General features: G+C 35.2%; 1 protein-coding gene and 1 non-coding gene across 2 annotated transcripts in view; both read left to right on the top strand.

Moving 5' to 3' along the window:
- The window catches only part of LOC124639336 (GAS2-like protein pickled eggs), an 82,666-nt gene that overhangs the window by 39,193 nt on the left and 22,509 nt on the right, over positions 1 to 20,964 (top strand). The gene's annotated exons all lie outside the window — the stretch shown is intronic.
- Trnag-ucc lies at positions 17,926 to 17,997 on the top strand. The gene has a single exon. It is a non-coding gene; the product is annotated as a tRNA-Gly (tRNA).

Below are 20,964 nucleotides of genomic sequence, written 5' to 3'. Positions count from 1 at the left end.
GGGTTTGAACATAATTAACGTACAGCATATTTTAGGACGTTCATATGTCAACGAATCCACAATGCTTAACAAAATTCCAAGTAGGTAGTTAGAATAGGTAATTTTCGCAAACAAAATTCATTCGTCATAATTTACGTTATTCCCTTTAGTCATTAAATCTCACATTTCACGTCAAAGCAAATAAAATCGTTGAAAATGATTTCAGAAAAACCCCTAGTAAAATTAATGATCAGCATTCAAAATTAAGAGTTGTAATAATATGTAACAGAACGTACGTAACGTAGGATGATGTCAGCTATTGTCGACGTGTCAAACTGTGCTGTATATTTTTTTCCTGTAATGTTAATGGTCGGTCTATGGCATTGTTTTTGTATGGGTTTGTGCAGGAAATAGATGGTGTCAAATATATAGGTATAATAGGAAATATAAGTTAGTTTAGTGTACTTACATGACTATGTGGATTTTGAACGGATTTTGATTATTTGTTCTTCATTTACGGTCGTTATTTTGAGATTAAGGATTTACGAACACAGATTTCAACAAAGATTTCTATTAACTACTTGTGTAAAAGCGAAATACACAAATTAATTAGCTAATTTAATTAAAACCTAATTAGATAATTTTTGAAATGTTACTAACATAGTTCTAAGTAATACTAACATTATTGAGTCATGGCTACTCGAATAAAGAAATTTATTATTATATTATATTATAAAACCATGGAAAAATAACAATAGAATTGCACCAAACCTTAAAATGATGTAAGTTGCATAACACACGATTGCAACATCACATTTCCTCGAGAATTACCATACATTGCATAATTGAAAGATCAATTAATTCGATAGAATGACTACAAATCCATTACAAGAGATCGTAACAGTTATTAGAAAGAATTACATTGTGACGAGGCTTTTCACACAGATTTGAATCTACAAATCGGGTGAGTAGGGTGGGTGGGCCAATTGTTATAATGTATGTCAGAAGTATTTTCATGTTACAAGATGAATTATTTAAAAAAATGAAAAAAAAAATTGGATTGTTATTAGAAGCTTTCTACATAGACAACGCATTTATGCTAAAAATATTGGAAGAAACATATCTACCAGCAGTTTTGTAAGCAATAAGTTTCGTACAAAAGTCAATAACATATTTCCAGGAATAATCAAAAATTCCCAATTCCTTTTACCAGCAAATTATTACCTCAAGGAAAAACCAGGCTAACTTAAACCTAACTTAGCTGTAAAGTTACAGTTTATAACAAAACAGCGCCTTATAAACGATTGACGTCATATCGCCACAGACAATAAGGTTACCTTGCCCAATGCTACTTCACATGAGTGTACACTTGACATATTGTTGAGTGTAACTTAGCTAAGTTGGAACCATGTTAGTATAGGATTTAATCTGGCTTGTGTAAAGGTTATGGAGTGGTTTGGATAAGGAATTGGGGAGAAAAACGAAAGTGATTTCTAAACGCTGGGTTATCAGTTCATCGTTTACTTTTTATTTGTTTGTATTAAATTAGGCTTCTAATCTGCTTTTGCCTCGTAAAAGAAGTAGAGAAAAAATGTGTTAATTATGGAGCCTAATGGATTTAAATTACAATTTGCGCTTGTTGAACAAAATTTAAATATACCTACATAGCTTTGTTATACAAAATACGTATATTTCCTTATAGACAGTAGTACCTAAATTATTACTCCACGAGCAATTTCTTCAGTAACTCCCAATTATTAAATGAGTCAGTGAATTCCGCCATTGTTACTTCTCACCTAAATTACGAAATTAATTGTTTTAAATGGGCACTCTAACTAGAATCTACGTTATAACTGTTGCATGACTGACATTATCTACTTGTACATCTAGTGACATAATAACTTCGCAAATCCGAGTTATTATTGCGGTGAAATAATTGTGGATTTTATGCTTTAATTGAGCACCTTTTGTTTTATATGAGCAATGTCTTAAAACTATGTGAATCTTGATTTAACTGTGGCAAGATTCGCAACAGTTCTTCAAATGGTCTTTCGCAAATAAGCTATGGTATTTGTAACTGTATTGTGGTCACAGAAGATTTGTTTGAGATGAAATTCTTTGGTTAAATGACCAGCAGGGTCTCACGAATTAAAAGCATTGTTCAAAGCTATAGATTAACAATAAAACAGAGTTCAAAGATCCTACCAAACATAGTCAGAGGTTACCAACCCATCGCATCGTCTACAGGTTTCATTTCATCTTGTATCCCACACTAGACTTTTACAATACATTTTAATAAACTGACTCATGATTTTTTGTCGTCCAATTAACATATAACTAAATTGTTATTGAAATAAGACTAAGTATTACGTCTGTTATGGATGTCCATAAAGTCCCACCTACGTTCGTTAGAGTACGATGCTCTAATAAATATATTTTTTATTGTCATAATCAGTGTTTGGTCGTTTAACAATTTATTATACGAGCTGAGATTGGATCGCCACATATAAGGATATCTGATATAATGATGATGATATGACATTGGGTGACCTTCGTTCCTTGTAAGAATTCGTATTGTTTTGAAGTTTACAATAAGGCGACGAATAAGCAATGTCATTTGGTTTAAATTTGATTATTATGCATGACTGAATAGATGAGCGGTGAATAGATTTGTTATTTTAAATATGTTTTTCATACATTTTGGTGAACGTTCAGATAGAATTGAAATTTTTCGTCCATATGATTATTTTTGTAACAATTTTTTGCTGTATAAAACTCCAAAAAAAAATGTGCATTGTTCCCTAAATGTCGATGATAAATTCAATCCACGAACAAAATACCAAAAAAAAAACATTCATCAAAGCCATTGTCAATCATTCGCCTGCATCGATAAAGCATCGATTAAATCACAACAGAGTGACATCAAAATGTCGTCGCCCGCGCATGCATTCCCCGAGCGCCGCGCATGCCATTTCACCGAGCGCGCGAATCCTCGGCGGAAACACCCGAACGCTATGTGATCGGAATTACGAACGCTTCCTTCGTTCTATATTTGAAATTTTGAATTTCGTTTTTGTAGAACGATTATGAGTGTTTTCACCTTCCTGTTTTGGACTATATTTAGTTTATTTCTTGTGATGTGGTCATGTTAAATTATACGGTTTTGGTTATGATTAATTGGTTACTTTAAATGGTTTTCCACGCTATCGAGTTTATAATTGATCGTTTTCTTTGATGTGAGGAAGTTATATTATGTTGTACAAATGATTTTACGAAGATTTGAGAGGTGTTGCTTTTGAATTTCGCAAATGCATTACTATGCAGTATGCAACCTCCGCATTCCTTGAATAGCTATTTAGTATTCGGAATAAATATTGGTGCCTACAGGTGATATTACCTACTTAAAAGCTTCTTACTCAATGATCGTAATACCTTATTTTAATTTTCAAATTGTATAATTTTTTTGCTAATTACTGTTTATTCTTTGTTACAGGTAAGTTCTACATTTTACATCTACGACAATCAATCAAAGTTGGTAAGCTTTTCAACGCAATGTAAAGACGTTTTAAAACTATTGCAACAAAGCTATTACCACGAAAACCACTGCATTACATTCATACATACATTTAATTTAATTTTCCGACTTAAATCTCGTTTTTTTTTTCATTTTAACCTAATTTAAGCTCATTAGTGACATTCGCGGTTTCCCAAGCGGCCCCGACCTGAGCGTAGCCAATCCGCCAGCTACCGTTATTAGATTTTGTATGAAACGACAAGTATTTGATACGAGGCCGCAGGAAGGTAGACTATTAAGAAATAATACCAAAAATGGTGTAACCTCACAATGAAAATATGCATCCGTTTTTTTTTGTCGGAAAATTTTTGTTTTGTGTAAGGACACTTTTTGTTGTTGTTACCCTACGGAAATGTGTTATTTTTAGGATGGGTTGTTTTGGCCTCATAAATAGGTTATTGTTTTCATAATTGAAGGTTAAATTATTTAGTTCCGTTAAATACCTACACTATATTTGTATGCCTAAAATACTATGGGACTGTAAAGTCCTGGATTTTTGGAAGGTCGTTAGGCCGAAACCAACACGCTGAAGTCCTTTTCAGACAACTTTTGATGAAATGATGACATAAAAAATTTACTATTATCATAAAAGTAACAAAAAATAAGGTTTATTTGCGCATTAATTATGTCACTTTTCAGCTAACTAGCTTCTAATCACTTAAATTATCAACAATACCAATTAATAGTTTATCTTATAACATTAACTCACGCATGCGCAGACCGCGGCCGTCCTTGACCGTGCGCCCGCGCCGTGTCCAAGCAATCAGTTAGGCTCAACTTTGTCTTAGTAATCAATTGATTTACCGTCAAGTTTCACGTTGAAATTAATTGTTTGGTAACTGGTTAAGGTGCAATTTTTTTTTAGGAATATTTAAAGCTTTAAAAGTGTTAAGAATCAATGGACTGATAGTTATTTGAGAAGCCTTTTTGTAAGTATATTGGAGTTGGCTTTCCCAATCAGTTTTCAGCGCTTTGGATTTCCATAAATTTCAAATGCAGTCTCTCTTATTTCTGACTTTCCGTCACATTTTCCAAAGTTAACAAATAACAGGCAGGACCACTAAAAGAAATTAGAAATAGGGAAACTTCTTCCCGTTCAATAACGTTCATATATATGTGTTCATACGTCATTCGGGTACCTATAGTGTAGCTTTCCCACCAGAGTGGAAGAATTTATCACCTCGGTTCAGCAGTTTCGGAGCCTTTTACACAAAAATAAAAAAATATTTCTTAAGTACCTAATATGTTAGTTTAGATATAAAAAACTATCTTTGATATGCATGATAACTTTAACTGATCTAGGTACCGAAAAGAATCGCGATTCTCATAAGTTCAATGTTCACATAAATCGTTATTGGTCAGTTTATAATGGTTGACGAATATCGCAGTGCATTCGATACTTATGTACATCGATTGTTGCCCCGAGCAGTGACGGGTCAATAGTGTTGCGATGGCTTTATTTAAAAACGTTGCTTTTTAAATGCATTACTGAATAGATTGGTATATTATTACGCAGTTTTTTGGATGGATACAGATTTTCCAGGTAGGTACTATTCAGAACTTAAACCAATGTAGGATATTCTATAAACAGATTTGCCACTATTCGTTTCCGAAACTGTGGTCACTAATATTGAAATAATATTCCCAGAACTATAAATGTATTTAAATCAAAATATATTGCGACTTTCCTGTTCAATTCCATCCAAATTGGTGAAGCAGTTTGTCAGAAACATAGTGACAAACATTTATTCATAAATCGCTGTTCATTTTATTTTATTTATTAGTGCCTATGCTCATTCATTAGTGGTTCTTTAATTTGGAAAATGTTGCAATATTAGGTACTTATATATTTATTCTTTAATATATTCATGCATAACAAAATACATTGGGTTACATATAATTTTATCCGCATACGTTAACTTCCCCGTGTTACGAGGAAAACCACAGTATGTACATAACTAGCTAGTAAAAAGAACTTCAATAGAAAGTAATAATTGTTTAACCAACAATGTAATAATGTATGCAACATACGTACAGTCAGCTTCAAAAGTTGCTGAACAGATCTTAATTTCAAAACTGTTAAATACCTGTCGTCGATAACTTACTAGAGTATTCATCTGTAATGTATTATTTTCGAGATCCCAATGTCCAGGATATACTTGACAACACATACGACAAAATGTTCATAAAATCTTAAACTCTCGTACTGGAACACATACTGTCTTTCGGAGGGCACGGTAAACTGTAGGTCCCGGCTGTCATTGAACACCCTTGGCAGTCGTTACGGGTAGCCAGAAGCTAGTAAATCTGACACCAGTCTAACCAAGGGGTATTGGATTGCACGAGTAACTAGGCTGAGGAGACTAGATAGACAGTCGCTCCTTGTAGTCAGCTCTATTATACTGGAAGCCGACCCATAGTCGGGGAAAGGCTGGGCAGATGACGATGAGGTTGTTAGGGAGTTTTAATGTTCAGCTACTTTTGTCGCTGAGAGTACACTCACTTACAACATTCACACGATTTTTATTCAATTAAACATCTTACATTACATAATAAATAATAACTAAACAAACCGCGGGAAAACTTAAAACTTCGAATAGCCTGAAGCGACTTTCATGGCCAACGGACAAATATCTCGATTAGCGATTATCGATTATAACGAGCCGAGCCGAATCGATGTAAGACTCGATTCAATGCAATTCGATAATACAGCGATACTTTCGCTGTTAATTGTGAATCTTTGTACTTGTGTAGTTAGTTTTAATTGTTATTGGAAAGTTCATAGTGTCATCTTTATTTTAGTTGTGAGAAGATTTAGATAATAATGACGAAAAATATCCAAAATCAGATGATCCCGTTACCAAGCCCATGCAAAATATTCAATTATGCTGAATGCATAATTGAATATTTTTATTATTTGATTATGATTATTTTTTTATTACGCGAATGACGCAAATATCGATCTTCTAACTAAACGCACATGATGAATAATCATGTAGATTTTATCCACGAATAATTACTTTAAAAAACTACACTTACAAGTCAAACTAAATGAGAAAACTCATTGGCGCCAACGCTCATAAAAAAACTATTCGAAACCGATTAAGAATTACCGACGCGACGTATCGATTAAAGCGAGTAATTATGAAATCTCGATTTACATTTGCTAATCGATTACGCGAATGAGTGCTGTTCGTGACAGTACACACGCGACATCAGTTCTCACAAGCCTAGAAAGTTTATTAACACTTTTGTTAATCAGTGTACATGGTGTAGGTACTTTCTGTTTTATTACTTAATTAGTAGGTATTAGATTATTTTGATCGTAAAAGTTTCAATTAGGGGTTTTGGATGAAGATTAGTTTCCCAGTTTTTGGCTAAATAATAGTAATTATTTATTAACTAATTGGTGGAATTTGCTTTTTCAAAGTTGGCTACTAGTTACTTCACAATAGTAAAAAAAACTGCTTTAAGTGTGTTAGAAAAAGGAAAAAGCTAAGCAGATGATGAGGCGTCAAATAAAAAATTTACTTAAGAAATTCAAAAATATTTGCCGCTGTCTGTATTTTTAATTTGCACGGTTATTTCGCTTAGTTCCAGAATCGAGCTCATTAAAATTTGAGCCACATTCAAACCTTGCAATGTCCTAAAAATTATTCAAAACACCCTATTAGTTACACTACTACATAAACTAACATACATAGCTGTGATAAGCACATTATTAGACATGTATTGACCAAAATAACTAGTTTACTTCATTAAACGACCATTTAGATCTAAATAGCAGTATTTAAATGAAGGTTGGCAACACTGTCGGTAATATACGAGTAGTTGGCGCGGAGTAGGGAAAATGAGTGGAGATACCATAATGCAGGTAGGTCAGGCGCCTTCTTGTAGGTCAAATTCGTACGGTGGGCATGACCGAAACGATCAGTTACGATTAAGCTAACGAGGCGGTCGCGTTTTATGTTATTGGTTTTTGATAGTAAAAAAAATGGTCGGGTCCAAAGAAAGCCTATAAGGTCGCCCCCCTCTCACCCGCATTTTAACGCGTTACTTTCTGAGCCGATTTTCCGTTATGGCACCTTTTTTTAACGACGTCAAAAATCATCAAATGACCCCTCCCGCTGTGGGTTAGCAGCGGTGAGGGAGTGTCAGACTCTTACTGACTAAAAACCGTCGTGTTCAGTCGTAGGCCTTTTATGTACCAGGGCCGCGGTAATTCTTTCGAACAATCCCGCAGCCACCGTTATGGCACCTTTGTTAGTCATTTTGTTCTCCAAGGGTTCTTTAAACTGTCTGTAATATAGTTGGTGGTAAGATGTCAATTTATACGTGATTATCAGTCGGTTTTAGTAATAGGCGCCGCGGTTAGGGTGACCAGCGTTTTGCAAAATACGGAAATACCCACCACTTTATTTAGCGCTTAATTAAAGTGTGACAAGTTTTTTAAGACGAGCCAATTGGGTATTGATAATTGGCAGTTTTTATGTAGTTAATAGTGTGTGCAAGGTTTAAAAAACCTCAGGATTTTTTGTCAATTCGTTATTGCGGTATCATGCTGTTAATAAGGGAAGATGCTTCTTTAAAGAAAGTTTATTTTGTAAATAATTTCTGTGATGATAATAATAGGTGTTAGAATAGTTACAAATTCTCACGATAAAACTTTAAAAGTAATTGCTGCTTTTAATCCTGCTTCCTGACTTCATGGCCAACGTACACCATTATTGCTTATCAATTCTCACACTACAGAATTGGGTCACTCCGTATCTACCCAACTTATCCTAATAATCCCACAAGGTTGTGTCACCCTACTATCAAGTAAAACTGTATCAAGTATCCGCCCACGCTGCGCCTACGCAAGGCCTTCGACGTCCGTTTGTATTTACTCGCTGTTTTTTGTTTCTATCTATTAACAGTCCCAATATTCTATCTTTAGTTGATTTGCTTACTAGGGATAGAATTTTGACATTAAGCCCCATATAGGTAATGTCAAATTCCTATCTCTAGCTAGAACCTAAGCAAAACGACAGGTTGATAGCATATTGGAACGGCTGTTAATCGCCAATTAGTTTTGGAATAGAGTGGGATTTTTTGGTGTAAGAAAGAGATGGTTTTGGTGCTTATTTTCTTTGCAATAAGTATTAAGTGGATATATAACTATATATAACTTGATCGACAGACATGAGTTGGAGAGATTATTAAATCACTTGTTTTGTTACTACGACGAAGACAAGAGATTTGTTAATCTAATCATCATCTGCCTAGCCTTTTCCCAATTCTGTTGTGGTCGACTTCCAGTCGGATGCATTGGAGTGACTTATCTAAGATATTAGAAGCTCTAATTTTCACTATTCGGTATTTTCTGATTGTAGCTGTTAGCCTGCTAACTGCTTAACTTTTGGTAGCCCGACAGTTAAGTCTGCAGTGTGCAGTAATAGTAGCCTTCTGCGTAGTGTGCAATATGCATTATGACACGGATTATGCACCCAATGATATGCACCGCCTACACTCGGTGACAGCCTACTCGCCTTGCCTAGCTTTTACAACTTATTCACTATCACTTTTCATTCATCGTCTATGGCTTTTAACTGACTACACAAGGAGGGTACCTAATGATTTAAAACTTCCTTAAGATTTATTTTCAAACAAATGTGGATACACGATTTATACATACTTTAACTAGGTACTTATCTTTAAAAATTAAAATACTACCTATATATAAAAATAAAAATGTGTATAAAGGAACATTAATTAGGTTTCGAAGTATTCCTCCGCATCACTGTCCTCAGGAAACGTGCCCAGAAGACTGGCTGCATTTAAAACCATATGATTTTTTCAATGCTATAAAATTAATGCTTTTTATTCTCACTAACAAGAAACATACGAAAATGAGCTTGTTTGTGGCACTTTCAGATTAAAATGGCTCAACGGGCTCAACCGATTGAGAAGGGCTTTGAAATAATGAGAGTATTCAAATCCATAAACTAACTTAATGTTCCATATTCATCACAAAGCTCAATTCCAATAATATAGATCCTCATCAAAACACTAAAATATTTACTCCAATATTCCATAGTTGTTGTAAAAATATTAAAAAACCTATTGTAGTAGAAAACAATACAAAAACCTAGATATTTGTTTGCCTTACTATAGTTATAGTACAAAGGACAAACACACATGCTGTGACTAACTCGACCTCTACAATCGATTAAGGATCGATTCAGACAATGATCGAGATATCGATCTATGTTTACAGCGATTATTTTTAGTTTTAGGAGTAGTGTATGTGTATTGTTTTCGGTTTTTCATATCATTTATTGAATTGAATTCAAGACAATCATGTTTGTATATGAGGTCAGAACTAGTGTTATATTTTGCATTAAAAAGTTTGACAGATTGCAATTGAATTGTAAGAACTTTCGGGGGTAAACCGAAGACTTTCAAAAATAACTGCACCTCATATATACTGTTTGACTTACTTACGTTTAAAAACTACTTTGTTTTGAACCAGCATTGTCATTCATCGTTCTGTTGATTTTTTTACTAAAGAGAGAATTTTGCCCCATAGGTACCTAATGTCTAACTCCTATCTATAATAAGCAAATTCACAGACAGGTCATTGAAATCCCCATCAAAGCTACAATGATCAAAACCTTCTGCGACTGCCTTTCCAATAGCAACCACGTTAAGACCATACATTTGTCCATATCAGGCATTTCATTACAAAGACACATTTGCTCAGTAGGGCGATAGGGCGAGTAGGCGAACACCGTTACTTACACCGCATCAGTACAAACAACTTTATATATATAGACTTGTGTTTGTCTGTCACTTGTTTTGTCTTTGTGCTAGTTTAGAATTTGTAAGTCCTTTTTTGGAGATGTCAAATGGCTAGGGTTTTGAAGCTTCTGTTTAGATTGAGGATGGAAATAATGAGTATCCAAACTTTAAATTGCTAATAAAATATTGGAAGTTTCAGTATCTGATGTTTTCAAAGTAGCAGATTTGAAATTACTTTTCAAAGCGTTGGAGTAAAGTCAGACTACGCTGACTCATACAAATATGTGCCTAACAGGATTCCGAATTTCACCTGCTTCTCTATCATATGCCTAGCCTTTTCCCAAATATGTTGGAGAACTTCTAATCTCCTCATTTATCTGAAAAATTAGAACAATAAAGTCTAAAACATACCCCAAAATTACCTTACTACACTCTACGCATTCTCACCACCGTTGCGTGACATTGCAAGTCGTGGTTGCGCCACCCATCCGTGGTTACGCACTGGCACTGGTACAATGGCTGACGGTTGACGACAACCAAGCGCTTCCTCCTTTTGTCTTTACAAGTAGGTTAGCGGTCAAGGAATGTGGAGGTGCTAAGGTTTTTTGGCAGCGAAGATTTTCGTTGACAACTTATGTTGGCGTTGGTGGTGTTTAATGCTTGGGTTTGATTGGCTATTTAAACATAGATGTACATAATATCTAGACGAGCTTCTACTTACTAGTTTCAAATAAGCCAGATATAATGTATTTTCTACGAATGACGGACTTTTGGAGTCTTTTTAGTAGGCACCAAGTTCGAAGTAAGTATGAAGAACTTCTGCATACTTAGTCATTTTGATAACAACGAAGAGTTTGTATATAAATTATGTCCACTATTAACATATGTATATCTACGTATTTAATAAGCGATGCAGGGTCGATGTAAATGTCACTGTAACATGAAACATAAATGGCCTTACTACAAAAACTTTAACAACTGTTTTACACTTGTCTAAAAAAAATGTGGTTCCAAAATGAACCTTATGTCAACGTCATAATTTGACATTTTTTTAGACAAGTCTTAAACTGACGTTAAAAAGTTTTTGTGGTAAGACGGTTAAAGTTCAAATTCGCAAAACGATGTTACTTTCTAAATAACGCAAAAGTCACGCTAATGACGAAAAGGTCATATCATAATATTACTAAAATGCCACTAATTTTGTTGCTAAGTTATTGTTCGTTAAAACCAACTTCCATTGAGAATTTGTTCTGGTAATATTTCAAAATTACCCAATAAACATTGAAGTATTGGTACATTACTTTTTAACGTTAATGAATGAGGTAGATAGGAAATTAAACACCGAAACTTAGGGTTGTCAGGCAACTATGTAGATTTAGAATTTCTGAGTAGGAACCTTCATGACTGGAGGATGACAATCTTAAACGACGGACACATTATGCGGAGTTTTTTGGTCAAAAGAAAAGGCTCCTAGAGTATAATTTAGGGACTTCCTATCTTCAAATTCTTCACTTTTTCTTCCTTATGGCTGGGAAGAAAAAGTACACTAGGAAGTGGTGAAAGGGGGGCGTTTTGGGGGTTCTGTCCTTTTGTATATTTAACGTGAAAAAGTGCTAAGAACTAGCCTAGTTTCAATAAATGTTTTTGACTTTGACAAATCTTTTTATTTTGTGAGTTATCCTGCTTTGCAGTAAGATTCCAATATTACCGTAAGCAGCTGAGTAACAGTGGTTTACATGGAACCTATATGACTTCTCCAGCAGGACACCGTTTTTGACCTTTTTTCTGACACCCTAAGTTACTCAGCCAGCCCTAATCTAGTCCACAAACTAGTACCCAGACTTGGACAGGCGAAAATTACGCAAAATTGTTTACTAAACAACGCGTGGGTTGACATTCGGTGCCCGACTGAGGTATTTTAAGAACTAGTTGATATATTTGTCCTGAACATGATAGTTGCTTAATTTTGCCGGTCCATGGAGGCTGTAGACAGATTTAGTTCCTAGAAATATGACTAGATTTTGAAGTACTTTCATTGATTGATTTAATTAATAGACTGAAGTTAACTTCGGTGTTTGTACTTGAGTTTAGACATTAATAGCTATACTAATGTCGGACCTAAATTCACATTCTTGTCACTTCGATATGTCTATTTCTGCATAATTTTGTTGACACTGTCATAGCATTTACCTAGATAGGAATAACAATATCTAAAAAAAATAGCCCATATGTAGGTATCTATTTCAACATGGATAGATATACAAGTAACGTAAGAGTTGGGATTAGCCAAAGAAAAAACATGAATGGCCTATTTGTTAGACGTTATATGAATGAAAAGAGATTTCAATCGTCAGACGAAGTCAGACACCGATGCATGTATGCAAGAGAGGAAGATCTGTTACGCCGAGCCTAAATAAAAATTGCTAAGATATGGGCAAGAGGGTAGTAATGGTGATAGCCAGTACCAACGACTTAACTGAATTTGATATCCTTCATTCAACATGAATTACGATGTTATCACTTTCAAAATAGTATTGCAAGTCTATAGTATAAAAATCAATATCAAAACATATCCCGACACACCCGACCCCCGATATACTAAGGGACCACCTGACAATATCGTGGGAATAACCGCGTCGTGTCGTGCCGCGCCCGCGACCGCGCCGCGCCGCGCCGCAATTACCGCGAGCAGACAGTTTATCGCGACAAACGGTGCCGCGCGGGAATCCCGTGGTGACCAAGAGGCAAGAATATGGAGAAACACCGTATATGGCAGATCATTGTTAACAAAATATTTTGAGTTTGATAAAAGTAAGCCTTCTCTAAATACTTAGTTGTTTTTGAAATAACAAACAGTAGAAAATAAGTACCAAGTTCTAGACATGACAGTGACAAAACTGCAATGCATGCAAACTTACATCCATATAATTTTAGCGCACAAATCTCAGGAAGTACTGGAGCAATTTAAAAAACCGGCCAAGTGCGAGTCGGACTCGTGCACGAAGGGTTCCGTAAATTACAGTTAAATCAACCTATCTCAAAAACTATAAGAGATACTTTGATCAAACCAAAAATCGTTGAAAGAGTTAATTAGCATGCATCACCTCTATTTTTTTTAGAATTTTATACCCCGTAGTTATAAAAATAGAGGGGGGGGGACATACTTTTTACGACTTTGAGAGCTGATATCTCAAAAACCGTTCACTTTAAGAAAAATGTTTTTTAGAAAACTTTATATCATTTTAAAAGACCTTTCCATTGATACCCCACACGGGTATGTACATCGAAAAAAAAAAATTCATCCCTCAGTTACATGTATGGGGGGCCCCACCCCCAATTCTTTTTTTTACTATTTAGTGTCATATTTTTGTAGCGGTTCATACAACACATATTCCCATCAAATTTCATCACTGTAGTACTTATAGTTTCCGAGTAAATCGGCTGTGACAGACGGACAGACGGACAGACGGACAGACGGACGTGACGAAACTATAAGGGTTCCGTTTTTGCCATTTTGGCTACGGAACCCTAAAAATGTTTCAGTAATACAGTCCATTTATTGAGAAGGCTTCATTTTTAGGGTTCCGTACCTCGAAAGGAAAAAACGGAACCCTTATAGGATCACTTTGTTGTCCGTCTGTCTGTCTGTCTGTCTGTCTGTCTGTCTGTCAAGACCCTTTATCTTAAGAACGCGTGGACGTATCAAGCTGAAATTCACATGAAATACTCGGGTCTATTGTCCCTTTAGGCTGTGAAAATATCAAGCTTCTAAGCCAAGCCAATCAAAAGATACAACCGATTATGTCGATATTTTCAACAAATTCTCGACACTCGCAAAGGAATCAAAACCTACAGGGTACTTCCCGTAAACTCAGAATCTTGAAATTTGGCATGAAGCATTGTTATATAATGCAAATATAGGAAAAATTGCGAAAATCTCATTTTTTTTTGTTATATAATATAATAAAAATATTTTAATACAATGAAACTTACTACCTTATTTCTCACGAACGAATAAAGGTACCAAATTGAAATTTATACCAAATACCTAGGTCTATTGTCCCTTTAAGCAATGAAAAAATCAAACTCCTAAGTTAACGCGATCAAAAGATACAGCAGTTTTACCGACACCGTAGACGAATTTCCGTCACACGCTAGGGAATCAAAACCTACTAGGTACTTCCCGTGAACTCAGAATCTTAAAATTCGGCACGAAGCAACGTTATATAGTACAGATATAGGAAAAATTGCGAAAATGATAAATTTGAAGTTGCACAAAATATTAAAATATTATTTTTGCTTACATGACATAAAATATTTTTTTAATAATTATAAACTTACTACCTACCCTTTTTCACATGAACGCGTAGAGATATTAAAGTTTTGAATAAAAAGTGAAATTCATATCAAACACTTCTTAAATATAATGGCCTCTAAACTGTGAAAAATTTTAAATCATTCAAAGGTCATTGGGCACCTTAGTATGAAAACCATACCCACGGCGGATACGAACGAAATATAGCACAGTATAATGATAAAGGCTCTGATTTACTATGGCATTAGTCGCATCAATGTGAACCATGGGAATCTAGAGAAAATCAGGTGTAAACATCAAATATTTTCCTCATTTCAATGGGGAATTTAAACGACCAAGTTTGACGGATTTGAGAAATCATTTCTTTGTATTATAGTGAGAGAGTATACTCGCCGTTTATTTCCATTGTCATCAGGTCAGGATCTGATGATGGAAATCCTGAGAAATCGAGGGCAACTATCAGAAATTGTAGGCATGCATAGGATTAAAACTTGATTCTCAGATGTATGTCTGGTGATACTATCAAACAGTGAAGGTTTAGAGCTTATCTGATGATGGAGACGTGAGAAAGTCGAGAGAACTCGGTATGTTTTTGTTACGTCGTGTTTGGGCTTATATTATTCGTATTGACGAGAACTTTTCACAAAAGTTAAAAATAAAAACTTTTTACAAAAAAAAAAAACAACTTCTAAAACAACAAGAAAACTGTTTATATGCATCGGTCTAGATCTTGGTGGTTAAATAAATATAAATGCATCCTCTAGACACCGACTTCTAGACCGATGCACCTAACATCTTTTTAATTTCTTTCTTGCTTTTGTTTTCTTGTTGCTTTTTTATATGTTTGAAGTTGGATTTGTTTGTAAAATGCTACAAAATAAAATAATGCCGACGATAAAGGGACAGAATTACACTTTTGTCAAGGCTCTAGAAACGTAAAGCCAGCAGCCCCGAATCCTACTCTCTAGAAGTCGTTGTTACAATTCGTCAGCTACAAGTCGTCAGGCGGTTTCGAAAAAAACCTGAAACTGGGGCTCTTTAGGTGATTAATCCCTCAAAAATAAAAGATCCCATTCCTGCAATGGCTGCTTTAACCCAAGTTAGTAGTGAATTCTCATCACCTAAAATAAAATAAGCTCCAACACAAGGTTACGTTATAAATTGTAAAGGAGTTCCCATAACTATATTTGATCTTAGCTGTCGATCCCACAATGGCAGTCAAACCTACCTTTGTGGAAAGTCTTCGCCAATACGAATAAAATAAGCCCAAACACGTGGTAGTTGCAACATACCGTTCGGGAGTTCCCTTGACTCTCTGTAGTCTCCATAATCAAATCAGCTCCAAACCTTCATTGTTTACCAGTACCCTCAAAAATACACTCACATGTCTGGTTATGACTCGATGCGTGCCTACAATATTCAAGAGTTGCCCTCGATTTCTCAGGGTTTCCAGATCCTGGTCATTCGGATTGGCACCTTCCTTCTTTATGAAATGTCTTTAACAATAAAAACTAGCATTGCAACCTGTACAATACTCTGAAACTGCTTGTCTTTTATATTTTTCAAACGATCCTGGACATTCGTCTCCATGGAATTTTAACAAAATATTTATATTCAAAGAAACGTCATACCATTCTCCACGATTTAAAACTACTTTGATTCATGTCCGCCACTTTTTACAAAGCGGGTCAGATATGCCCCATGACCTTTAAGACATAATTAGTTATTTTCAATCAGATTTCTGAATGATGACTATAAAATGTTGTATATAAATAACTTCAATAAAATAACTTTTACAAGGTACTGGCCAACTATTTTAGTTATATTATAAAATAAAAAATATTAACTATTTTGACTCTCACGAAATGACCATAACTATGATTGTTCTAAACTGAACGGTTGGCGCGAAACTCACTTTTTATCTATACAGCATTTGTACGGAACCCTCGGTGCGCGAGTCCGACTCGCACTTGTCCGGTTTATTAACCGCTTATGTTTAGTAATTCATATGGGACGCACCTAAACTACTTGCATCCAATTATATACTTGGAGCCTTGTAGCAAATCAATATGGTAAAATAAACAGTCTTTAACACCGTTGTATCAACTAGTAACACTTCATATCTGAATATTGTTTGGGAAACAGAGACAAACCTAACTCTTAAAAATTAAAACGATTTACTTATCCTGCAAATTCTCAAAACCATAGTGAGCTTACAAATCTGAGAGATCATGACCCGCCCGGCGGCGATCTACAAAGTGATTGCGCGACAATAGCGGCGCGCGCGCATCTCATGTTTATGTACTGTATTAACTTACTTTGTTCTGAGTTGGTATACTGTTGTAGGTAATGTTTTAGTACTGTGGTATTCTGAGTGCTGATTCCGAGTTTTGACAGCATTCGCAACTCGATACGTAATTATAAGTCTATTGAAATAAAGAGTCGTATGCTACGTCACATGATTTAGGTATTACTGCTTCTTTTATTTTGCCGGTTAATAATGATTACACTCGCAAAAGTGAGCTCAAGTGTAATACGACCAAGTACTGATGACAGTCTTTATTAAATAAACAATTCTATGATAAGTGCTACGTGATTCAATGGTATGATAATCTTCGCATCGAAAAAATTTACTTGCAAAACTCGCACTAGGCACTCTGGTGCAGTGGAGAGTGTGAAGTCGTTGGTTCGATTTCTGTGTAGTGCAGTAATTTCATTAAAATAATAACTTTGGGAAAAAAACTATTTAATTCTTTATTTATTATTTTTTATATTTTTTACCAACTTAATGTAACTACATATTACTTTATATCGGTGGTAATATGTGGTGTTAAATGTTGAATATTCAAAATATTTCCTTAATTTTTTTTATATTAGTTTTTATCATAATTTATTGACTAGATATTGATCTAGATAACATTTACACACACTAAAATAGATTTATGAGTTAGTTAATCTTACAAATGTATGACTCATACTACGACGACAGTCTTGTATTTAATCATAGACAGTGGCGCCATCTACAGTTAATTTGAAATATATCGATAAACCGTAAGAAATGCTCGTATACTGTTTAATAATTCTTTGAAAGTAAATATGATATTCCGAAGCAATTTGGTACACATTCTGATAAAAACATTGATAAAAAAAAATCCGCATAATCATTATTAACAACATTCCTTATAACGGAACTAAATTCTTTATCAATATTAAACGTCATGATGACTATATGTTATGCAGATATAAAACAGTAATTTCGACACCTCAAACAGCTGCGATGGTGGTGTAATGGTCAGCATAGTTGCCTTCCAAGCAGTTGATCCGGGTTCGATTCCCGGCCATCGCAGATACTTTTGGCCTTTTTAATTTATTTTTATAACATCATAAAACTGTTGTTTCAACATAATCGGTAAATTATTAACGTTTTGTAACATTTTATTGAGATGTAAATTTATTTACCGCACATTACATCTTACGCCATCTTAGGCACATGAGCGGTTTACCAAAGATTATTTCTGAATAAATTAACTAATGAATATAAATGAGATGGAATCATGCAAGAATAATAAAATAACTGTATATTGTAACCGATACCTGTGCGAATTACCTACTGCTTATAATTTAAGTAGATAGGTACTGTCAATAGTTAAAATCAAACATACAAAAAGAATTGTGTAAAGGTCATAGGTTATTTGCGAATAAAGTTGTATAAATAAAACAAACTTCTAACAAATCAGTGTCTTATATTGCCGTTATATATCATTGAGGCAAAACTAATAAGCAGGATGAGTCATACTAATTAACAATTCCTTTTAAATAAATGAAGGACCTACGTCCATTAGTAGGAATACAGGAAAGTAAATAAGAAGTATTCGGTAGTCAAGACCAATATCACACATCTACATCTCTTGAAAATATTTATATTATCTGCCTATACTTCTCTCAACTATGTTGGGGTCGGTTTCCACTCTAACCGGATGCAGCTGAGTACCAGTGATTAACAAGGAGCGACTGCCTATCTGACCTCCTCAACCCAGTTACCCGGGCAACCCAATACCTCTATGTAAGACTAGTTGTCAGACTTACTGGCTTTTTTTTGACGTAACGACTGCCAAAGGTGTTCAAATGACAGCCGGGACCTACAGTTTACCGTGCCATCCGAAACATGAAAATAATAGTAGACACACATTACTTAAAGTTTAAAATAACCAGGGCAAATTCACAAAAACATCTTTGAACAAGTCTGCTCACACCGAGGTCGTCACCCTCCCAGGCCAAAACAATAGCATATAATTATGTATACTCCACACAATATCACAATTATACCAAAATTACTGACTAATACCTCTTTTTAGTTTCGCTGCTCTACATTTTTAAATCGTCACAAACACGTGTACTTTTTGTATCGCCATTTTGTCCAACTGGTTTGGAATCGGAAAATTCGCTCTTGATTCATAGTCATCATCTGCCTAGCCTTTTCCCAAAGTTGGCTGGCTACCAGTTTCTAAGGATACAGCTGAGTGTAAGTGTTTTATATTGAGCCACAGCCTATCTAAGTTATAGGGTTACGCAGTATCCCTTCGTTCGTTCTTCAGATTGACAAGTTTCTGGCTTCCGCCCAATTAAGTCTTAATGCCTGACAATATCTGCTAGCTAGGTACTACACCGATTAGTAATGGTGATGATGGTGATATGGCTATTGGGTCAACTATTCTTCTCTTTCTTTGTGGACTATAACATCTGGGCAATAATGTAGATTGAGTCACTTCTGGAGACCAGTACCTTTAGTCATAAATTAAAGGCCAGGTAGGGCAACGACTCACAGTAAAAGAAATTAACCTTTATGGAAGCACAGGTCCGTATTTAGACATTTTATTGCATATTCTTATCACGAACATAAATTAAAAGGTCTTTAGATAAAATCGTTTATTTTTTTACGTGCTGCAGGAAACCATCAGATTTCATTACAGTCCCATTTTGGAAGAAATATAAAATACAATCGTAGTAAGTAAAGAATTTACTCGAAACTCAAGGAGACATAAACAACGTGAACAATTTCCTACTCAGGAGCAATAAATGCGAAAATTTAGATGCAGAGCCACGTGACGTGGAAGCGCCATGTCGAGTGCTCAGGCGCGAGATCTGCCATATAAGGGCTGCAGCGCGCCGCCCTGCGCCAGTCGAGGCCGAGCCTGCGACTCCAAGGTCACACGCCTGCCGGCCAGGGGTGACTGACTCATATAAAAATTCACACTATCGAGTGAGATTTACGACTTTGATTACCCAAAAAGGCGTAAATACGGAAGAAAAAATGTTTTAATGTGACGCGATGAGGATCGTTATTATGTTGATAGATGGAAAGAATGAAATAATCGTAAATTGTGAATGTTTTTATTTTTATCTGTCGTACCCTTGCGTCCGTCTTTGACCGTCTTTGACTGTTATCAATCTTATTTATTTACAAGTCAACCGACTCTTTTGTATTACAGAGTTCGGAGGAGGGAAATGCTTTCAGCACTACAAAATTAATGAATTTAGTCGTTCTTTGTTGAGTGAACTTTCCCGTGTAAACTCACGCTTAGCTAGTTCGTTTATGCTCGAGAGAGCTCGTTAAACAAGTCACGAAATATGTTTTCCAACAATGCGCTGTATGACCAGAATTAATATGTGTAATCTTAAACACTTTACACTGAATACACAAGCAAAAAGTTTACATTTTACAACCGACACTGTACTAATGTCAAGTGATGCTTCAAATGTTGAAGAGCATTGCTGTCCTATTGCAGTTGAATAATGTAACAATTCCCCTCACTACTGATTCAATGATCCAAAACATACATGACCAAATAAAACCAATGACATAAACAACAGACAAATAACACAAATCACCTCAGGGCGAGCTGAGACACGAATCCCAGCCCAGACCTTACACCAATCACGTATTTGTGCCAAAGCAGATAATAAAAATAAATTAGCCGGCCATGACATTGCCTTATATCAAGCATCTGAGCCTTGCAATGCGACAAGTAGCCAGTTATCGCCATATATGATCAATGCGGATCAAGAAGTCGCCTTGGTACTAGATACAACGCAACGATTAGTTGATCATAACTTTCCGTATTCGGTGATTCATCTGTTCGCCTTGTAGCAACAACTTGTAGCAAATTTTATGTTGTTATAAGCTTTATGAATATTGTTCTCAAGTTTATTGTGTAATTTTATGTGTTGTTTATTAGAATTGTTTTCGTTATTTGCATTATTAGATCAGCAGTTCGTGTTATGTCATGACTCTTATTGTCCACTGATTTTTTAG

Source organism: Helicoverpa zea, chromosome 19 (genome assembly GCF_022581195.2).
Source record: "Helicoverpa zea isolate HzStark_Cry1AcR chromosome 19, ilHelZeax1.1, whole genome shotgun sequence".
NCBI lineage: Eukaryota > Metazoa > Arthropoda > Insecta > Lepidoptera > Noctuidae > Helicoverpa > Helicoverpa zea.
Note: the sequence above shows the minus strand (reverse complement) of the source record. Positions and strands in the feature narration are given on the sequence as shown.